Here is an 18260-nt window from a genome sequence, read left to right on the forward strand (position 1 = left end):
TCCCTGAGCAGGAAGGTCTGGAATTGAAAATACAGAGGACATTAAATAACATTCACTCAGTACATGGCACTCATTTTGGTTTATAAGCTGGAAATTGAGCCATCAGTCTGGTGTCAAGAGTGTCAGGATGGCCAGGTGGTCTAAGGTGCTAAATTCAGGTCACAGTCTCCCTTGGAGACATGGGTTCAAACCCCTCTTCTGATAAGTGTCTTTACGAGGTGGATACATTTTTGGACTTTTTTTTCCAAGCACCCTTATCAAAAACAATGTCAAAAGTTTCTGTAAATTATCGATAAGATCTATTGTCCGTTGCTTGCACTAATTGCCTGAAGTTGGCTAAATCGCAGTAAATCTGTAAAGCAGGAAATCACAGCATCTTCAACAAATCGTGATAGAGGGGCCGAGATAAAGGTTTCGACCCTACATATCAAAAGCACAGCAGTCAATAGTTCAGCAGGTTCACAGTGCAGAAGGTTCAGTGGCACCAGGGTCCCCTGCATCCCAATCACAGCTGGTTTTTAACTTCTGTATTCTGGGCATGGGAGGGGTGTGTTGCATCGTGCACACACAGTGCCTGTTTCGCAAATAAGTTTTAATAAATACACAGAGAATAATATAGAGTCATTGGCCACGAGGAACACCTTCCCTGACCTTTTATTCTCTCCAGTTCCACGTCACCGCGCCTACCATCCAACTCCAAAACTCGGGGGAGACTAACACTCCCTACCTCCCTTGGTGTGCATCATAGGCGTGCCCATGACGAACACAACATTTCTCCTTAACCAATACAAAACAAACATAACTGCTAAAAAAAAAGATACTATACTAAACCAGTATACAAGAATTGTACACAGCAAGAAATGCCACATTCAGTCAATCCACCCCGAATCCTTGCAGCCGCGTTGAGCATGGCGGTCGAGGACTCAAACTGTACCGTTCAAGTCCTTGTCTCAGAGGCACTGAGTTGATTGGTATGGAGCCAGGCACCTCCTGATCTGAATCTTGAACTGGCTCCAAATTCTGCATGTCCACACCCCCTGTAGTAGATGATTGAGAATTAGTAGCAGTCACCACCGGCCATATGCACTGGCTCAAAATTCTGCAAGTCCACACCCCATGTAGTAGATGATTGAGAATTAGTAGCAGTCACCACAGGGTCCACTGTCAGGATGATCCATCCTCTCTCCTTCATCAGCTTCAGATCCCACTGTTTCCCTGAGCAGGAAGGTCTGGAATTGAAAATACAGAGGACATTAAACAAAATTCACTCAGTACATGGCACTCATTTTGGTTTATAAGCTGGAAATTGAGCCATTAGTGCAGTGTCAAGAGTGTCAGGATGGCCGAGTGGTCTAAGGCGCTGCGTTCAGGTCGCAGTCTCCTTTGGAGGTGTGGGTTCGAATCCCACTTCTGACAAGTGTCTTTTGCGAGGTGGATACATTTTTTGACTTTTTTTTTCCAAGCACCTGTATCAAAAACATTGTCAACAGTTTCTGTAAATTATCGATAAGATCTATTGTCCGTTGCTTGCACTAATTTCCTGAAGTTGGCTAAATCCCAATAAATCGGTAAAGCGGGAAATCACAGCATCTTCAACAAATCGTGATAGAGGGGCAGAGATAAAGGTTTTGACCCTACATATCAAGAGCGCAGCTGTCAATAGTTCAGCAGGTTCACAGTGCAGAAGGTTCAGTGGCACCAGGGTCCCCTGCGTCCCAATCACAGCTGGTTTTTAACTTCTGTATTCAGGGCATGGGAGGGGTGTGTTGTATCGTGCACACATGGTGCCTGTTTCGCAGATAAGTTTTAATAAATACACAGAGAATAATATAGAGTCATTGACCCCGAGGAACACCTTCCCTGGCCTTTTATTCTCTCCGGTTCCACGTCACCGCGCCTACCATCCAACTCCAAAACTCGGGGGAGACTAACACTCCCTACCTCCCTTGGTGTGCATCATAGGCGTGCCCATGACGAACACAACATTTCTCCTTAACCAATACAAAACAAACATAGCTGCTAAAAAAAAAGATACTATACTAATCCAGTATACAAGAATAGTACACAACAAGAAATGCCAAATTCAGTCAATCCACCCCGAATCCTTGCAGCCGTGTTGAGCATGGCGGTCGAGGACTCAAACTGTACCGTTCAAGTCCTTGTCTCAGAGGCACTGAGTTGATTGGTATGGAGCCAGGCACCTCCTGATCTGAATCTTGAACTGGCTCCAAATTCTGCATGTCCACACCCCCTGTAGTAGATGATTGAGAATTAGTAGCAGTCACCACCGGCCATGTGCACTGGCTCAAAATTCAGCATGTCCACACCCCATGTAGTAGATGATTGAGAATTAGTAGCAGTCACCACCGGATCCACTGTCAGGATGATCCATCCTCTCTCCTTCATCAGCTTCAGATCCCACTGTTTCCCTGAGCAGGAAGGTCTGGAATTGAAAATACAGAGGACATTAAACAACATTCACTCAGTACATGGCACTCATTTTGGTTTATAAGCTGGAAATTGAGCCATCAGAGCACTGTCAAGAGTGTCAGGATGGCCGAGTGGTCTAAGGCGCTGCGTTCAGGTCAAAGTCTCCTTTGGAGGCGTGGGTTCGAATCCCACTTCTGACAAGTGTCTTTTGCGAGGTGGATACATTTTTTGACTTTTTTTTTCCAAGCACCCGTATCAAAAACAATGTCAACAGTTTCTGTAAATTATCGATAAGATCTATTGTCTGTTGCTTGCACTAATTGCCTGAAGTTGGCTAAATCGCAGTAAATCGGTAAAGCAGGAAATCACAGCATCTTCAATGTGAAAAAACAGGGCTGATTGCAGAGGCCCCATAACTTTTTGCCCCCATTTTCCTCTTTTTGCTGGTGTTTTCCTGACTTTGATGGTGCCCTGGGTACTGCTAACCAGTCCAAGGGCCTGTGCTCTGTGTAAAATGGATATGCAAATTAGGCTAATTATAATTGGCTAAGTTAACCTACCTATAAGTCCCTAGTATATGGTAGGGCATGTAGGTTTAGGGACCACAGCATAGGTGGTGCACACCTAGGTGCACTGCTGAGGTGCCCAGTGTCATTTTAAAGGCAGGCCTGCCTTGCTGGCTGCTTTTAAATTAAAGTTATATGCAAATTCGACTTTGGAATTAAAGGTACTTCCAAAGTCTTAAACTACCTTATTTTTAAATATAAGTCACCCCTAAGGTGTGCCCTATGTGCCCCTAGGGCTGGGTGCCATGTAACTATAAGCAGGGACTTTATAAAAATAGATTTATAAGCCCTGGTGAGGTAAAAACAGCCAAATTCGTTTTTCCCTCATTGAAGTAAATGGCCTTCATAGGCTAGAATGGGCAGACTTTATTTTAAATTTTAAAGTCTCCTTAAATGTTACATACCAAGAATTTGGTATCAAATTGATTGTTGTAATAAATCCCACAACTTCCAGTTGTTGGATTTAATATAACTTGTTCAGGTAAAAAGTTTAGACTTTACCTAAAAAGTTGCCAATTTCAGCTCTGCATTGTTTTTGCTGCTGTGCTCTGATTGGCCAGCCTGCAGCAGCTTCTGCCAGGCTGCCTTGATGAGGTGTGAAGTGGCCTGACTTCACACAAAGGAATGTGCTTGGGGGAGAGAATCTCCCCTCAGCAGATGGTGAGGCAGGAAGGGGGAGGGCGGCCAAACTGGTCTTCAAAGGCAGAGAAGGACATTTGGAGCATCCAGCAACACCCCCACATCCTGCAACCCCAGACAACTAGGTGCCCCCTTGATTAGATTAGGAGAGGGCAGGAGAGGGGTGTGTTTATGATTTTTAGCCACACCAGTGGGTGGGCTCAGCCAGATGTAACCTCCAAAAATCAGATTCAGCCATGTTGGATTTTTGGAGACTGTTGCCTTTTGGGATGGATTTTTGCCACACTTCCCAGGAAGTGGTCATCACAGGGGGACGACCCTGTACCTGATTGGAGGATCAGGACCCCCCTGCTTTTCACCCAGGAGCAAGGATAAAACTGGCAGACCTGACCCCACACCTCAGATCCCCTCCAGAATTCAACAAGAAAGGAACTAAAGAAGAAGAAGGACTGCCCTGCTGGACCCCTGGCCTGCACCTGGACCCTGCACTCAGAAGGACTGCACCAGCTGCACACTTGGGCTTCACCACAAGAAGGACTTTGCCTGGCTTCAACTGGTTCAAGGAGGGACTCCCTGTTTGCTACAGGTGAAAAATTGCTAAACCAGAGTCCCCTGCACCAACTCCTGAAGAAAGCGACCAGCTGACCACTGTCCAGTGGCCAAAAAGGAGTTTGCGCCAGGTGCATTCTGGGAGTTGAAGTCCGCACCCCCCAAGGACCATCACAGAACTTCTGGACCCTTGGGGTGAGCTGTGGACCCCAAAAGAACCTTAAAAGAACATCTGGGTGAAGCCCCAGAAGTTTGGAAAAGATTTGAGAATTTTTGGAAAAAAGCTCCAGAGAGGGACCGACCCACCGCGGAAATTCTAGCCGGCTTGCCTCAACCGCGACCCGGCCTGACTTCGTGGTTCGTCCCGGTAAAGAAAAACATCCAAAAAAGAGACTAAGTCCGAACGTAAAAAGTTGACCGGGACCTCCCAGCCATTGAATCCGAGAAGGGCTCCACGGACGTCGGATCAAGATCCAGGTTTACCCCGGTCGAAGGATTTTCATCTCGAAAAAACGACTAAGTCCGAAGGTAAAAATCACCACCGAGGAAACCGACTTCGCGTATCCGGACAAGGGCTCCAGGAGGTCGGATTCAACTGGCAGGTTCGTCCCGGGGAAGAAAAACATCAAAAAAAGAGACTAAGTCAGAAGGTAACTTTTTAACCGAGTCCTCCCGCGACTTGTAGCCGAGCAGGGCTCCATCGCGGTCGGCCTCAAAGTTTGACTTTGCCCCGGTCCTGGTGCAACCAGATGACCCGATTGGCGCTTTTTGTTTCTAAGCGCTAGAAAATAATAATACTTTAAAAATTCATATCTCCGGTTCCCCTGAACCGATTTTAATCGTTTTTGTGTCATTTTAAAGATAAAAATATAAGCTATTTTTATAAATTGGTTTTGGATTTTTAAACTGTTTCCTGTGTTTTATTTAATTACTGTTTTGTGATATTTGAATGCTTTACACTTTGTCTCCTAAGTTAAGCCTTGACGCTCGTTGCCAAGCTACCAAGGGTTGAACTGGGATTAATTTACTGAGACCTAACTGTACCTAGGTGGAGGTTAGTGGCTTGTTGCTAGGTGTAGGTACCTACCTGCCCTACCAATAACCCATTTTCCAACATAATTGGAAGCAGCGACGGGATCCTGTACTTGTGTTCAATATCACGTTACAGTTTTAGGTAAAACAAATTAAAAATCCTTTAAATTGTCCTAGTGCAAAAATTGTTTTTAATTTTTAATTTGGATTAATTTCAATTATTGAATTTTTGTAATTTTTCTAAATTCTTGTTTCCAATTTTTGCAAAAAGTTTTTGTTGACACAAAACTAGGGAACCATGGAGCTTGATCTGGCTAGCCTACCCACACTGACAGTAGTCCAGCTTAGGGGGTTGTGTATTGAAAGAGGGTTGCCTGCAACCACTGATCTCAGGAAGCAAATCCTGATCACATCCCTGACAGCATGGGCTGAGGCCCAAGAGGTAGAGTCAGAAGAAGCTCCAGAGGAGGGAGAAAGAAGGGAGGATGCAAGCTCTAACCACTCAGGGGAGGGAAGGCATCTGAGCCCAAATGAGGATGAGGAAGAACGGTCCTCAGTAAACACAGTCACTAGGGGCAGATCCAAAGCTAGTGGTGGGAAGGGGGTCCTTTCAGGAGGAGAGAACCCATCCATCAGAGAAAGAGAGCTGGAGGCCCAGCTAGCATACATAGCTTTGGAAGCAGAGAAGCTGGCCCTAGAAAAGAAAAAGTTGGCATACAAAGAGAAAAGAGATGGAAGCAGCGATAAAGAAGCTGAGGTGTCCATGGGTGGGGGAGTTTGCCCCAGATTACCCAAGGGGGTAGTTCCTGCTTATGTAGAGGGGGATGACATAGATAAGTGGCTGGGGGCCTTTGAGAGGGCACTCCAAATGAGAAGGGTTAGGCCTCAATACTGGGGTTCCCTTTTGTGGGAGTTGGTCCCCAACTCAGGGAGGGATAGGCTTCTGACCTTAAGGGGGGAGGAGGCAGATTCATACCCTAGTATGAAGAGGTGCTTAGCCAAGAAGTTTGGTCTGACCCCAGAGCAATATAGAATGAAGTTCAGGGACACCCAGAAGGTCAGTACCCAGTCTTGGGTTGACTTTGTGGACATTTCACTAAGGGCACTAGAGGGCTGGATTATTGGTAACAAAGTAGATACTTATGAGGGGTTATACAATCTGATCATGAGAGAGCACATCTTGACCAATTGTACCCAAGAAAGGTTACGCCAGCATCTAGTGGACTCTAAGCAGACCAACCCTAGAGAGCTAGGGGAGGCAGCTGATGAGTGGTTGAGAACCAGGGTGGTTGTCAAGTCCCAGGGGGGAGACTCCAAGAAGGGGGGGACAGGTCCCCAAAAACCTAAGGAGGGAGGTGGTAAGCCCACCACAGAGACTCCCTCTGTACCCCAGAACCCTAAGAAGGAGGAGAGTAAATCCCACTCCCACTCTGACAAGCAGAGACAGGGAGACCCAGGGTTAAAAAAACTCTTGGACAGTAGGGCTTGCTTTGACTGTCAGCAGACAGGTCACTTCAGAGGAGATGCAGCCTGTCCAAAGAAGGTGGTTAGCACTGGGCTGTCCAGTGTAGCCATAGAGGAGGATTCCTCAGATGATGAAGTCCTCCTAGCATTGTGCTGGGAGACAGGACCAGATGGTAAGCTGTTGATCCCTGAGGGTGGGAGTAGGCACTTCCACCACATTCAAGTGAATGGGATCCCTACCACTGGCCTGAGAGACACCTGTGCCAGTCACACTATAGTGAGTGACCGGTTAGTGACCCCAGACATGTATGTCCCAGGAAAGACAAAGAAAGTCAGGATAGCCACAGGGGAGGTCACCTCCAAACCTGTAGCCATAGTGCCCCTAGAGAGGGAGGGTATCCTTGACTGGATTAGGGTGGTAGTCAGTGCTGACCTTCCCCTAGATTGTATCCTGGGCAATGACCTCCCAGAGGTGAGTCTGGTCACAGATGGGGTGGTCGCCCAGGGCGCCCCCCCAACCCAAAGTCCTGGGGAGTCAGTCCCTACAGTTAGGAGACAGGGGTCCCCAAGAAAAGGAAAGAAGAAAAGGAAGGGTAGGCCACTATTAAAGAGAGTTCCAGGGAGCCAAAGGCCTTCTGCCCCAGTAGGGGGGGAGCCCAGAGTTGGCACTGGTGAGGCCTCACCTGACCCCAAGGAAGTCCTGAGTAGTCAGGCAGCTGTCCAGATGCAGGGTGTTGCCCCTGCACTGACAGAAGGGAGAGTGGAAGGAGGGTGCCTGCCACAGGAGGTGGTAGCCCCCCACTCTAGACAGCAAGAGGGGTGCCAGGACCCCAAAGTTGCCCCTAAAGCAGCTCAGCCACCTGTCAGTGGAGAGCTCAGGGTGTGGTTCTGGGTACTGACAGCTGTCAGTAGCCTCTGCTGGGTGCTAGCCTTCCTGGCAGCACTGTACTTGGCCTGGGAGGCAGACCCCAGGGCCAATAGCAAAGTAGGCCCCCTGACCCTATTGGTCATGGTGGGGTTGCTCAAGTGTTGGGTGACCTCTTTGGGTAAGCTAGGTGTTGCCCTAGCAAAGTTTGGAGTAGGGGAGGTGGGCACCTCACTACCCAAGTTGGCAGAGAGAAAGGAGGAAGACCCCCCTAGAGGAAAGTTTCAGATTGAGTTGGGTCCTTTTACTGTTGGGATGGCTTCACTACCCATAGGGAGTGACCCTGACAGGAGGATATAAGGCAGAGTAGGCCCTGCAAAGGGACAGACAGTTTTCTTTACTGTCTTCCTCGCCTAACAAGCCAGGAAGACTCTCCCAGGGTTGGGCTGAGTCTCCTGGGCGTGTGGGCTGGGGGGGGGGGGGTTGTGTGAGAAAACAGGGCTGATTGCAGAGGCCCCATAACTTTTTGCCCCCATTTTCCTCTTTTTGCTGGTGTTTTCCTGACTTTGATAGTGCCCTGGGTACTGCTAACCAGTCCCAGGGCATGTGCTCTGTGTAAAATGGATATGCAAATTAGGCTAATTATAATTGGCTAAGTTAACCTACCTATAAGTCCCTAGTATATGGTAGGGCATGTAGGTTTAGGGACCACAGCATAGGTGGTGCACACCTAGGTGCACTGCTGAGGTGCCCAGTGTCATTTTAAAGGCAGGCCTGCCTTGCTGGCTGCTTTTAAATTAAAGTTATATGCAAATTCGAATTTGGAATTAAAGGTACTTCCAAAGTCTTAAACTACCTTATTTTTACATATAAGTCACCCCTAAGGTGTGCCCTATGTGCCCCTAGGGCTGGGTGCCATGTAACTATAAGCAGGGACTTTATAAAAATAGATTTATAAGCCCTGGTGAGGTAAAAACAGCCAAATTCGTTTTTCCCTCATTGAAGTAAATGGCCTTCATAGGCTAGAATGGGCAGACTTTATTTTAAATTTTAAAGTCTCCTTAAATGTTACATACCAAGAATTTGGTATCAAATTGATTGTTGTAATAAATCCCACAACTTCCAGTTGTTGGATTTAATATAACTTGTTCAGGTAAAAAGTTTAGACTTTACCTAAAAAGTTGCCAATTTCAGCTCTGCATTGTTTTTGCTGCTGTGCTCTGATTGGCCAGCCTGCAGCAGCTTCTGCCAGGCTGCCTTGATGAGGTGTGAAGTGGCCTGACTTCACACAAAGGAATGTGCTTGGGGGAGAGAATCTCCCCTCAGCAGATGGTGAGGCAGGAAGGGGGAGGGCGGCCAAACTGGTCTTCAAAGGCAGAGAAGGACATTTGGAGCATCCAGCAACACCCCCACATCCTGCAACCCCAGACAACTAGGTGCCCCCTTGATTAGATTAGGAGAGGGCAGGAGAGGGGTGTGTTTATGATTTTTAGCCACACCAGTGGGTGGGCTCAGCCAGATGTAACCTCCAAAAATCAGATTCAGCCATGTTGGATTTTTGGAGACTGTTGCCTTTTGGGATGGATTTTTGCCACACTTCCCAGGAAGTGGTCATCACAGGGGGACGACCCTGTACCTGATTGGAGGATCAGGACCCCCCTGCTTTTCACCCAGGAGCAAGGATAAAACTGGCAGACCTGACCCCACACCTCAGATTCCCTCCAGAATTCAACAAGAAAGGAACTAAGGAAGAAGAAGGACTGCCCTGCTGGACCCCTGGCCTGCACCTGGACCCTGCACTCAGAAGGACTGCACCAGCTGCACACTTGGGCTTCACCACAAGAAGGACTTTGCCTGGCTTCAACTGGTTCAAGGAGGGACTCCCTGTTTGCTACAGGTGAAAAATTGCTAAACCAGAGTCCCCTGCACGAACTCCTGAAGAAAGCGAACAGCTGACCACTGTCCAGTGGCCAAAAAGGAGTTTGCGCCAGATGCATTCTGGGAGTTGAAGTCCGCACCCCCCAAGGACCATCACAGAACTTCTGGACCCTTGGGGTGAGCTGTGGACCCCAAAAGAACCTTAAAAGAACATCTGGGTGAAGCCCCAGAAGTTTGGAAAAGATTTGAGAATTTTTGGAAAAAAGCTCCAGAGAGGGACCGACCCGCCGCGGAAATTCTAGCCGGCTTGCCTCAACCGCGACGCGGCCTGACTTCGTGGTTCGTCCCGGTAAAGAAAAACATCCAAAAAAGAGACTAAGTCCGAACGTAAAAAGTTGACCGGGACCTCCCAGCCATCGAATCCGAGAAGGGCTCCACGGACGTCGGATCAAGATCCAGGTTTACCCCGGTCGAAGGATTTTCATCTCGAAAAAACGACTAAGTCCGAAGGTAAAAATCACCACCCAGGAAACCGACTTCGCGTATCCGGATAAGGGCTCCAGGAGGTCGGATTCAACTGGCAGGTTCGTCCCGGGGAAGAAAAACATCAAAAAAGAGACTAAGTCAGAAGGTAACTTTTTAACCGAGGCCTCCCGCGACTTGTAGCCGAGCAGGGCTCCATCGCGGTCGGCCTGAAAGTTTGACTTTGCCCCGGTCCTGGTGCAACCAGATGACCCGATTGGCGCTTTTTGTTTCTAAGCGCTAGAAAATAATAATACTTTAAAAATTCATATCTCCGGTTCCCCTGAACCGATTTTAATCGTTTTTGTGTCATTTTAAAGATAAAAATATAAGCTATTTTTATAAATTGGTTTTGGATTTTTAAACTGTTTCCTGTGTTTTATTTAATTACTGTTTTGTGATATTTGAATGCTTTACACTTTGTCTCCTAAGTTAAGCCTTGACGCTCGTTGCCAAGCTACCAAGGGTTGAGCTGGGATTAATTTACTGAGACCTAACTGTACCTAGGTAGAGGTTAGTGGCTTGTTGCTAGGTGTAGGTACCTACCTGCCCTACCAATAACCCATTTTCCAACATTCAACAAATCGTGATAGAGGGGCAGAGATAAAGGTTTCGACCCTACATATCAAAAGCGCAGCTGTCAATAGTTCAGCAGGTTCACAGTGCAGAAGGTTCAGTGGCACCAGGGTCCCCTGCGTCCCAATCAGAGCTGGTTTTTAACTTCTGTATTCTGGGCATGGGAGGGGTGTGTTGCATCGTGCACACACAGTGCCTGTTTCGCAAATACGTTTTAATAAATACATAGAGAATAATATAGAGTCATTGGCCACGAGGAACACCTTCCCTGACCTTTTATTCTCTCCGGTTCCACGTCACCGCGCCTACCATCCAACTCCAAAACTCGGGGGAGACTAACACTCCCTACCTCCCTTGGTGTGCATCATAGGCATGCCCATGACGAACACAACATTTCTCCTTAACCAATACAAAACAAACATAGCTGCTCAAAAAAAAGATACTATACTAATCCAGTATACAAGAATAGTACACAACAAGAAATGCCACATTCAGTCAATCCACCCCGAATCCTTGCAGCCGCGTTGAGCATGGCGGTCGAGGACTCAAACTGTACCGTTCAAGTCCTTGTCTCAGAGGCACTGAGTTGATTGGTATGGAGCCAGGCACCTCCTGATCTGAATCTTGAACTGGCTCCAAATTCTGCATGTCCACACCGCCTGTAGTAGATGATTGAGAATTAGTAGCAGTCACCACCGGCCATGTGCACTGGCTCAAAATTCTGCATGTCCACACCCCATGTAGTCGATGATTGAGAATTAGTAGCAGTCACCACCGGATTCACTGTCAGGATGATCCATCCTCTCTCCTTCATCAGCTTCAAATCCCACTGTTTCCCTGAGCAGGAAGGTCTGGAATTGAAAATACAGAGGACATTAAACAACATTCACTCAGTACATGGCACTCATTTTGGTTTATACGCTCGAAATTGAGCCATGAGCGAGGTGTGAAGAGTGTCAGGATGGCCGAGTGGTCTAAGGTGCTGCGTTCAGGTCGCAGCCTCCCTTGGAGGTGTGGATTCAAATCCCACTTCTGACAAGTGTATTTTGCGAGGTGGATACATTTTTGGACTTTTTTTTCCCAAGCACCGTATCAAAAACAATGTCAACAGTTTCTGTAAATTATCGATAAGATCTATTTTCCGTTGCTTGCACTAATTGCCTGAAGTTGGCTAAATCGCAGTAAATCAGTAAAGCAGGAAATCACAGCATCTTCAACAAATCGTGATAGTTGGGCCGAGATAAAGGTTTCGACCCTACATATCAAAAGCGCAGCTGTCAATAGTTCAGCAGGTTCACAGTGCAGAAGGTTCAGTGGCACCAGGGTCCCCTGCGTCCCAATCAGAGCTGGTTTTTAACTTCTGTATTCAGGGGATGGGAGGGGTGGGGGTGTTGCGTCGTGCACACACAGTGCCTGTTTTGCAGAGAAGTTTTAATAAATACACAAAGAATAATATGGAGTCTTTGGCCACGAGGAACACCTTCCCCAACCTTTTATTCTCTCCGATTCCACATCACCGCACCTGACATCTAACTCCAAAACTCAAGGGAGATTAACACTCCCTACCTCGCCTGGTGTGCATCATGGGCGTGCCCATGACGAACACAACATTTCTCCTTAACCAATACAAAACAAACATAGCTGCTCAAAAAAAAGATACTATACTAATCCAGTATACAAGAATAGTACACAACAATAAATACCACATTCAGTCAATCCACCCCGAATCCTTGCAGCCGCGTTGAGCATGGCGGTCGAGGACTCAAACTGTACCGTTCAAGTCCTTGTCTCAGAGGCACTGAGTTGATTGGTATGGAGCCAGGCACCTCCTAATCTGAATCTTGAACTGGCTTCAAATTCTGCATGTCCACACCCCCTGTAGTAGATGATTGAGAATTAGAAGCAGTCACCACCGGCCATATGCACTGGCTCAAAATTCTGCAAGTCCACACCCCATGTAGTAGATGATTGAGAATTAGTAGCAGTCACCACAGGGTCCTCTGTCAGGATGATCCATCCTCTCTCCTTCATCAGCTTCAGATCCCACTGTTTCCCTGAGCAGGAAGGTCTGGAATTGAAAATACAGAGGACATTAAATAACATTCACTCAGTACATGGCACTCATTTTGGTTTATAAGCTGGAAATTGAGCCATCACTACACTGTCAAGAGTGTCAGGATGGCCGAGTGGTCTAAGGTGCTGCGTTCAGGTCGCAGTCTCCTTTGGAGGCGTGGGTTCGAATCCCACTTCTGACAAGTGTATTTTGCGAGGTGGATACATTTTTGGACTTTTTTTTCCCAAGCTCCGTATCAAAAACAATGTCAACAGTTTCTGTAAATTATCGATAAGATCTATTTTCCGTTGCTTGCACTAATTGCCTGAAGTTGGCTAAATCGCAGTAAATCGGTAAAGCAGGAAATCACAGCATCTTCAACAAATCGTGATAGAGGGGCCGAGATAAAGGTTTCGACCCTACATATCAAAAGCGCAGCTGTCAATAGTTCAGCAGGTTCACAGTGCAGAAGGTTCAGTGGCACCAGGGTCCCCTGCGTCCCAATCAGAGCTGGTTTTTAACTTCTGTATTCAGGGGATGGGAGGGGTGGGGGAGTTGCGTCGTGCACACACAGTGCCTGTTTTGCAGAGAAGTTTTAATAAATACACAAAGAATAATATGGAGTCTTTGCCCACGAGGAACACCTTCCCCTACCTTTTATTCTCTCCGATTCCACATCACCGCACCTGACATCTAACTCCAAAACTCGGGGGAGACTAACACTCCCTACCTCGCCTGGTGTGCATCATGGGCGTGCCCATGACGAACACAACATTTCTCCTTAACCAATACAAAACAAACATAGCTGCTAAAAAAAAAGATACTATACTAATCCAGTATACAAGAATAGTACACAACAATAAACACCACATTCAGTCAATCCACCCCGAATCCTTGCAGCCGCGTTGAGCATGGCGGTCGAGGACTCAAACTGTACCGTTCAAGTCCTTGTCTCAGAGGCACTGAGTTGATTGGTATGGAGCCAGGCACCTCCTGATCTGAATCTTGAACTGGCTTCAAATCCTGCATGTCCACACCCCCTGTAGTAGATGATTGAGAATTAGTAGCAGTCACCACCGGCCATGTGCACTGGCTCAAAATTCAGCATGTCCACACCCCATGTAGTAGATGATTGAGAATTAGTAGCAGTCACCACCGGATCCACTGTCAGGATGATCCATCCTCTCTCCTTCATCAGCTTCAGATCCCACTGTTTCCCTGAGCAGGAAGGTCTGGAATTGAAAATACAGAGGACATTAAACAACATTCACTCAGTACATGGCACTCATTTTGGTTTAAAAGCTGGAAATTGAGCCATCAGTGCACTATCAAGAGTGTCAGGATGGCCGAGTGGTCTAAGGTGCTGCGTTCAGGTCGCAGTCTCCTTTGGAGGCGTGGGTTCGAATCCCACTTCTGACAAGTGTCTTCTGCGAGGTGGATACATTTTTTGACTATTTTTTTCCAAGCACCCGTATCAAAAACAATGTCAACAGTTTCTGTAAATTATCGATAAGATCTATTGTCCGTTGCTTGCACTAATTTCCTGAAGTTGGCTAAATCGCAGTAAATCCGTAAAGCAGGAAATCACAGCATCTTCAACAAATCGTGATAGAGGGGCAGAGATAAAGGTTTCGACCCTACATATCAAGAGCGCAGCTGTCAATAGTTCAGCAGGTTCACAGTGCAGAATGTTCAGTGGCACCAGGGTCCCCTGCGTCCCAATCACAGCTGGTTTTTAACTTCTGTATTCAGGGCATGAGAGGGGTGTGTTGCATCGTGCACACACGGTGCCTGTTTCGCAGATAAGTTTTAATAAATACACAGAGAATAATATAGAGTCATTGGCCACGAGGAACACCTTCCCTGACCTTTTATTCTCTCCGGTTCCACTTCACCACGCCTACCATCCAACTCCAAAACTCAGGGGAGACTAACACTCCCTACCTCCCTTGGTGTGCATCATAGGCGTGCCCATGACGAACACAACATTTCTCCTTAACCAATACAAAACAAACATAGCTGCTCAAAAAAAAGATACTATACTAATCCAGTATACAAGAATAGTACACAACAAGAATTGCCACATTCAGTCAATCCACCCCGAATCCTTGCAGCCGCGTTGAGCATGGCGGTCGAGGACTCAAACTGTACCGTTCAAGTCCTTGTCTCAGAGGCAGTGAGTTGATTGGTATGGAGCCAGGCACCTCCTGATCTGAATCTTGAACTGGCTCCAAATTCTGCATGTCCACACCCCTTGTAGTAGATGATTGAGAATTAGTAGCAGTCACCACCGGCCATGTGCACTGGCTCAAACTTCTGCATGTCCACACCCCATGTAGTCGATGATTGAGAACTAGTAGCAGTCACCACCGGATTCACTGTCAGGATGATCCATCCTCTCTCCTTCATCAGCTTCAGATCCCACTGTTTCCCTGAGCAGGAAGGTCTGGAATTCAAAATACAGAGGACATTAAACAACATTCACTCAGTACATCTCACTCATTTTGGTTTATACGCTCAAAATTGAGCCATGAGCGAGGGGTGAAGAGTGTCAGGATGGCCGAGTGGTCTAAGGTGCTGCGTTCAGGTGGCAGCCTCCCTTGGAGGTGTGGGTTCAAATCCCACTTCTGACAAGTGTATTTTGCGAGGTGGATACATTTTTGGACTTTTTTTTCCCAAGCACCGTATCAAAAACAATGTCAACATTTTCTGTAAATTATCGATAAGATCTATTTTCCGTTGCTTGCACTAATTGCCTGAAGTTGGCTAAATCGCAGTAAATCGTTAAAGCAGGAAATCACAGCATCTTCAACAAATCGTGATAGAGGGGCCGAGATAAAGGTTTCGACCCTACATATCAAAAGCGCAGCTGTCAATAGTTCAGCAGGTTCACAGTGCAGAAGGTTCAGTGGCACCAGGGTCCCCTGCGTCCCAATCAGAGCTGGTTTTTAACTTCTGTATTCAGGGGATGGGAGGGGTGGGGGTGTTGCGTCGTGCACACACAGTGCCTGTTTTGCAGAGAAGTTTTAATAAATACACAAAGAATAATATGGAGTCTTTGGCCACGAGGAACACCTTCCCCTACCTTTTATTCTCTCCGATTCCACATCACCGCACCTACCATCCAACTCCAAAACTCGGGGGAGACTAACACTCCCTACCTCCCTTGGTGTGCATCATGGGCGTGCCCATGACCAACAGAACATTTCTCCTTAACCAATACAAAACAAACATAGCTGCTCAAAAAAAAGATACTATACTAATCCAGTATACAAGAATAGTACACAACAATAAATACCACATTCAGTCAATCCACCCCGAATCCTTGCAGCCGCGTTGAGCATGGCGGTCGAGGACTCAAACTGTACCGTTCAAGTCCTTGTCTCAGAGGCACTGAGTTGATTGGTATGGAGCCAGGCACCTCCTGATCTGAATCTTGAACTGGCTCCAAATTCTGCATGTCCACACCCCCTGTAGTAGATGATTGAGAATTAGTAGCAGTCACCACCGGCCATGTGCACTGGCTCAAAATTCAGCATGTCCACACCCCATGTATTAGATGATTGAGAATTATTAGCAGTCACCACCGGATCCACTGTCAGGATGATCCATCCTCTCTCCTTCATCAGCTTCAGATCCCACTGTTTCCCTGAGCAGGAAGGTCTGGAATTGAAAATACAGAGGACATTAAACAACATTCACTCAGTACATGGCACCCATTTTGGTTTATAAGCTGGAAATTGAGCCATCAGTCTGGTGTCAAGAGTGTCAGGATGGCCGGGTGGTCTAAAGTGCTGCGTTCAGGTCACAGTCTCCCTTGGAGACGAGGGTTCAAACCCCTCTTCTGACAAGTGTCTTTGCGAGGTGGATACATTTTTGGCCTTTTTTTTCCAAGCACCCTTATCAAAAACAATGTCAACAGTTTCTGTAAATTATCGATAAGATCTATTGTCCGTTGCTTGCACTAATTGCCTGAAGTTGGCTAAATCGCAGTAAATCGGTAAAGCAGGAAATCACAGCATCTTCAACAAATCCTGATAGAGGGGCCGAGATAAAGGTTTCGACCCTACATATCAAAAGCACAGCTGTCCATAGTTCAGCAGGTTCACAGTGCAGAAGGTTCAGTGGCACCAGGGTCCCCTGCGTCCCAATCACAGCTAGTTTTTAACTTCTGTATTCTGGGCATGGGAGGGGTATGTTGCATCGTGCACACACAGTGCCTGTTTTGCAAATAAGTTTTAATAAATACACAGAGAATAATATAGAGTCATTGGCCACGAGGAACACCTTCCCTGACCTTTTATTCTCTCCGGTTCCACGTCACCGCGCCTACCATCCAACTCCAAAACTCGGGGGAGACTAACACTCCCTACCTCCCTTGGTGTGCATCATAGGCGTGCCCATGACGAACACAACATTTCTCCTTAACCAATACAAAACAAACATAGCTGCTAAAAAAAAATATACTATACTAAACCAGTATACAAGAATAGTACACAACAAGAAATGCCACATTCAGTCAATCCACCCCGAATTCTTGCACCCCGCCTTGAGCATGGCGGTCGAGGACTCAAACTGTACCGTTCAAGTCCTTGTCTCAGAGGCACTGAGTTGATTGGTATGGAGCCAGGCACCTCCTGATCTGAATCTTGAACTGGCTCCAAATTCTGCATGTCCACACCCCCTGTAGTAGATGATTGAGAATTAGTAGCAGTCACCACCGGCCATGTGCACTGGCTCAAAATTCAGCATGTCCACACCCCATGTAGTAGATGATTGAGAATTAGTAGCAGTTACCACCGGATCCACTGTCAGGATGATCCATCCTCTCTCCTTCATCAGCTTCAGATCCCACTGTTTCCCTGAGCAGGAAGGTCTGGAATTGAAAATACAGAGGACATTAAACAACATTCACTCAGTACATGGCACTCATTTTGATTTATAAGCTGGAAATTGAGCCATCAGTGCAGTGTCAAGAGTGTCAGGATGGCCGAGTGGTCTAAGGCGCTGCGTTCAGGTCGCAGTCTCCTTTGGAGGCGTGGGTTCGAATCCCACTTCTGTCAAGTGTCTTTTGCGAGGTGGATACATTTTTTGACTTTTTTTTTCCAAGCACCCGTATCAAAAACAATGTCAACAGTTTCTGTAAATTATCGATAAGATCTATTGTCCGTTGCTTGCACTAATTTCCTGAAGTTGGCTAAATCGCAGTAAATCGGTAAAGTGGGAAATCACAGCATCTTCAACAAATCGTGATAGAGGGGCAGAGATAAAGGTTTTGACCCTACATATCAAGAGCGCAGCTGTCAATAGTTCAGCAGGTTCACAGTGCAGAAGGTTCAGTGGCACCAGGGTCCCCTGCGTCCCAATCACAGCTGGTTTTTAACTTCTGTATTCAGGGCATGGGAGGGGTGTGTTGCATCGTGCACATGGTGCCTGTTTCGCAGATAAGTTTTAATAAATACACAGAGAATAATATAGAGTCATTGGCCCCGAGGAACACCTTCCCTGGCCTTTTATTCTCTCCGGTTCCACGTCACCGCGCCTACCATCCAACTCCAAACCTCGGGGGAGACTAACACTCCCTACCTCCCTTGGTGTGCATCATAGGCGTGCCCATGACGAACACAACATTTCTCCTTAACCAATACAAAACAAACATAGCTGCTAAAAAAAAAGATACTATACT

General features: G+C 46.9%; 4 non-coding genes across 4 annotated transcripts; all 4 read left to right on the forward strand.

Annotated features, from left to right (window-relative positions):
- The first annotated feature begins 1333 nt into the window (after positions 1-1333).
- Positions 1334-1416, forward strand: TRNAL-CAG (transfer RNA leucine (anticodon CAG)). Its single transcript has one exon. It is a non-coding gene; the product is annotated as a tRNA-Leu (tRNA).
- An 11277-nt stretch (positions 1417-12693) lies between these two features.
- On the forward strand, positions 12694-12776 carry TRNAL-CAG (transfer RNA leucine (anticodon CAG)). The gene has a single exon. It is a non-coding gene; the product is annotated as a tRNA-Leu (tRNA).
- Positions 12777-13910: 1134 nt separating this feature from the next.
- On the forward strand, positions 13911-13993 carry TRNAL-CAG (transfer RNA leucine (anticodon CAG)). The gene has a single exon. It is a non-coding gene; the product is annotated as a tRNA-Leu (tRNA).
- Positions 13994-17554: 3561 nt separating this feature from the next.
- Positions 17555-17637, forward strand: TRNAL-CAG (transfer RNA leucine (anticodon CAG)). Its single transcript has one exon. It is a non-coding gene; the product is annotated as a tRNA-Leu (tRNA).
- Positions 17638-18260: the final 623 nt, after the last annotated feature.

This window comes from Pleurodeles waltl, unplaced genomic scaffold, assembly GCF_031143425.1.
Source record: "Pleurodeles waltl isolate 20211129_DDA unplaced genomic scaffold, aPleWal1.hap1.20221129 scaffold_39, whole genome shotgun sequence".
NCBI lineage: Eukaryota > Metazoa > Chordata > Amphibia > Caudata > Salamandridae > Pleurodeles > Pleurodeles waltl.